Source organism: Sapajus apella, unplaced genomic scaffold (assembly GCF_009761245.1).
Source record: "Sapajus apella isolate SASKATOON/1434 unplaced genomic scaffold, GSC_monkey_1.0 scaffold1196, whole genome shotgun sequence".
NCBI classification, from domain to species: Eukaryota; Metazoa; Chordata; class Mammalia; order Primates; family Cebidae; genus Sapajus; species Sapajus apella.
Window position 1 is genome coordinate 10,865 of NW_022438122.1, and position 4,145 is coordinate 15,009.

Genomic DNA, 4,145 nt, shown 5'->3' on the forward strand with positions numbered 1-4,145 from the left:
CAGAGACCAGACAGATGTATGGGTCATGGACTTTTGCTTCCTCTCCAGCTTCATGTACTGGACAGACTGGGAAGAGAACCCTAAAATTGAGTGTGCCAACATGGACGGGCAGGAGCAGTGCATGCTGGTCAGCGCCTCACTTGGGTGGCCCAACAGCCTGGCCCTGGATCTGCAGGAGGGGAAGCTCTACTGAGGAGACACCAAGATGGACAAGATTGAGGTGAGGCTGCTGGGGAGGTTCTGTGGTTCAGAGGCTGTTTGATCCAGGTGGCCTGGCCCTGCTCAGCTGTTCCTGAGCTCCTGAGAGGCCAGGCCCAGCCACCCCTGCAGCCTGACATACACATCGCTGAGACACCAATGGGTGCCTGTGCTCTGCTATTTGGCCAAATGGAATACTTGAAGAAATAGCTATAACACTTTCTGACAAAAACGTCTCAAGAGGGTAGTGCTACACAACATCTGTGATTATGTAAGATGTTATGGGCCAGGTGTGTGGGGTCACATCTACTTGGAGATTGAGGTGGGAGTATTGTTGGAGCCCAAGAGTCTGAGGCCAACCCCGGTCAAAGCGTGCACTGGAATTCTCTGCACTGCTTTTGCCACTTACTGTGAGCCTTAAACTATTTTAAAATACAAAATTAAGTGAAAAAAATAACATGTTCACTGCCCCACTTAAGACAGAAAACATGGATGTTGTTGAAGCCAGAGGCAGCACTGGCCTGAGTTTGGTGATTCATTCCCAGGCAGTTGAAGACGGCTTTGTTTTCCCTTGGATATCTCTTCTTCCTATGCTGGGTGCAGCCTTGCCCTGTCACTGTGGTTGGGTTTCAGTGGCCTCATCCCGTGGGTGCAGCCTCACCCTGCTGCTTTGGTTGGGTTTCAGTGAATGCATCTCATGGGTTCAGCCTTGCCCTACCATCGTGGTTAGGTTTCAGTGGTCTTGTCCCATGGGTGAAGCCTTGCCCTACCGCTGTGGTCAGATTTGAGTGAATTCGTCCCGAGAGTGCAGCCTTGTCCTGCCACTATGGTCAGTTTCAGTGACCTCGTTTTGTGTGCATAGCCTCTTCCTGCCACTGTGATCAGGTTTCAGTGGCTTCATCCCACAGGTGCAGCCTTGCCCTTCTGCTGTGGTTGGATTTCAGTGAATTCGTCCCATGGGTGCAGCCTCACCCTGCCGTTGTGCTTGGGTTTCATTGGCCTCATCCCATGGGTGCAGCCTCACCCTGCCATCATGGTCAGGTTTCAGTGGCCTCATCCTGTGGGTGCAGCCTTGCCCTACCACTGTGCTTGGGTTTCATTGGCCTCGTCCCATGGTGTGGCCTCGTCCCATGGTGCAGCCTCGCCCTGCCACTGTGGTCGGGTTTCAGTGGCCTCATCCCGTGGGTGTAGCTTTGCCCTGCCACTGTGGTCGGGTTTTGGTGGCCTCATCCCATGGGTGCAGCCTCATCCTGCCACTGTGGTTGGGTTTCAGTGGCCTCGTCCTGTGTGGGTGCTTTGGCAGCTTGCTTTTTGCTCACCTAAGGAGGCTCTCTTGAGCATTTTTTGAGGTGCTCTCGATGCCAGTGATATGTTAGTTACATGTGTCCCCATCAAGTACTGTCGCCCATCGAGGTGACGTTGGTGCTTCTCCTTGGGGTGCACACCTCCCTTTGTTTCCAGCAACTTCTGAAGGATCTTCCTGAGCCACATCAGTCCTTGTTGACATCACCGTCATCCCCTTTGCTCCCCTTGTGGCTCCCAGGGGTGGCTCGAATGGCAGCTTGCAGGGGAGGGTGGGATGGAGAACATGAGTGTCTTTCTGTGTTGTAGGAATTCAGACCCTGCTGCTGAGCCAGAGGAGCCTCAGCACCTTCAGGGTGGGGAACTCTGGGGTGGGGGAGGCTGAGTGGCTGCCCCTCCCATGAAAACCCTAGAAGCTGCAGGTGCGGTCATTTCCCGTTGGCATTTCTTGTAAATGTTTTGTTTTTGGCAAGGCCCATGTTTCTGGCCACCTAGGACAGTTTGCCTTCATGCATACACCCTACCCGTGGGAGCAGGTCAGGGAGTCGTGTGTCTGTGGCACACCAGGCCTGACAGGTGTTGTTCCGTGTACTGTCGCAGCAGTGGTTTTCTTGAGACAGGGTCTCCCTCAGTTGCCCAGACTAGAGAGTAGCAGCACGACCACAGCTCACTGCAGCCTCAAACTCCCTGGGCTCAGGTGATCCTCCTGCCTCAGCCTCTGAGTAGCTGGGACTAGAGACACACACCACCACACCCAGCTAGTTTTTGTGTATTTTTTTTATAGAGTTGGGGTTTCACCATGGTGCCCAAGCTGATATTGAACTCATGAGGCACAAGCCACCCACCTGCCTCAGCCTCCCAAAGTGCTGGGATGACAGGCATGAGCCGCCACACCCAGCCCAATGATTTTCTTTATTGTGGTAAAATAAATATAGCACAAAACTGATGACTTTAACCATGTTAAAGTGAACAATTCAGGCTGGGCCCATTGGCTCACGCCTGTAATCCCAGCACTATGGGTGGCTGAGGCGCGTAGATCACTTGAGGTCAGGAGTTTGAGACCAGCCTGGCCAACATGTTGAAAACCCATCTCTACCATAAATAGAAAAATTTGCCAGGTGTGGTGGCAGGCACTTGTAATCTCAGCTACTCAGGAGACTGAGGCAGGAAAATCACTTGAACCCGGGAAGTGGAAGTTGCAGTGAGCCGAGATCGTGCTGCTGCCCTCCAGCCTAGGCTACAGAGGGAGACCCTGTCTCAAGAAAAAAGAAAACATCATTTGTCCAGCACCCCTGGAGAACCATGATACGTGGCATTTTACGGTACCCAGCAAGGTGCAGGTGAAGCTGAGGCTCCTGGGTGTTGAACCCGTCTTGTGTGGGGCAACTCAGGCCCCGGGGTTGGCTCTCGTTGGCATGGCCCTGGCCCATCCAGACCTGCATCTCTGCCATCCTGCAGGTGATCAATGTTGGTGGGACAAAGAGGCAGACCCTGCTGGAGGACAAGCTCCCATACATTTTTGGGTTCACGCTGCTGGGAGACTTCATCTACTGCACTGACTGGCATTGCCGCAGCATTGTGCAGGTGCACAAGGTCAAGGCCAGCCGGGACATCATCATTGACCAGCTACCCGACCTGATGGGGCTCAAAGCCCGCGAATGTGGCCAAGATAATCGTTGAGTTTGGGGGGCCCCAAGCTGTGGTTCAGCTGTGCAGACTTGCATGAGGAGGAAGTGACAGGTCCCAACCTAGGCACAAGTGTTGAGCCCTGGGGAAGGGTTGGAGAGGGAAGGTGACAGTCTCTGGTTAGGACAGATGGGAACAGACCAAGGGTGTTATTAGGGAGTGGTTGTAGATCAGAAATTTTGGTTACAATGGTTAGAAAGTGGCTCACATGGCCAGGCAAGGTGGCTCACACCTGTCATCCCAGCACTTTGGGAGGTTGAGGCAGTAGGATCACTTGAGCCCAGGAATTTGAGTGTCTCCCCTGGGCAACATAGACCTTATCTCTACCAAAAAACAACAACAAAAAAAAATTAGCTGGGCTGGTGGCACATGCCTGTGGTCCCAGCTTTTTTTTTCTTTTTTTTTTTTTCTTTTTTTTTTTTTTTGAGACGGAGTTTTGCTCTTGTTACCCAGGCTGGAGTGCAATGGCGCGATCTCGGCTCACCGCAACCTCCGCCTCCTGGGTTCAGGCAATTCTCCTGCCCCAGCCTCCTGAGTAGCTGGGATTACAGGCACGCGCCACCATGCCCAGCCAATTTTTTGTAGTTTTAATAGAGACGGGGTTTCACCATGTTGACCAGGATGGTCTCGATCTCTTGACCTCGTGATCCACCCGCCTCGGCCTCCCAAAGTGCTAGGATTACAGGCGTGAGCCACCGCGCCCGGCCTTTTTTTTCTTTTATTTTTTGTTTTCTTTTATTTTTTTAGAGACAGGGTCTCACCATTTTGCCAAGGCTTGTCTTGAACTCCTGACCTCACTCAGATGATCCACCCACCTCGATCTCCCAAAGTGCTGGTATTACAGGTGTGAGCCACTGCACCCTGCCGGTCCCAGCTTCTTAGGAGGTTGAGGTGGCAGGATCGCCTGAGTCTGGAGGCAGAAGTTGCAGTGAGCTGAGATCATGCCACTGCACTCCAGC

At 52.9% G+C, this 4,145-nt stretch overlaps 1 pseudogene; it reads left to right on the forward strand.

The window, feature by feature from the left end:
- The window catches only part of LOC116546658, a 4,899-nt pseudogene extending 1,719 nt beyond the window's left edge, over window positions 1–3,180 (forward strand).
- Window positions 3,181–4,145: the final 965 nt, after the last annotated feature.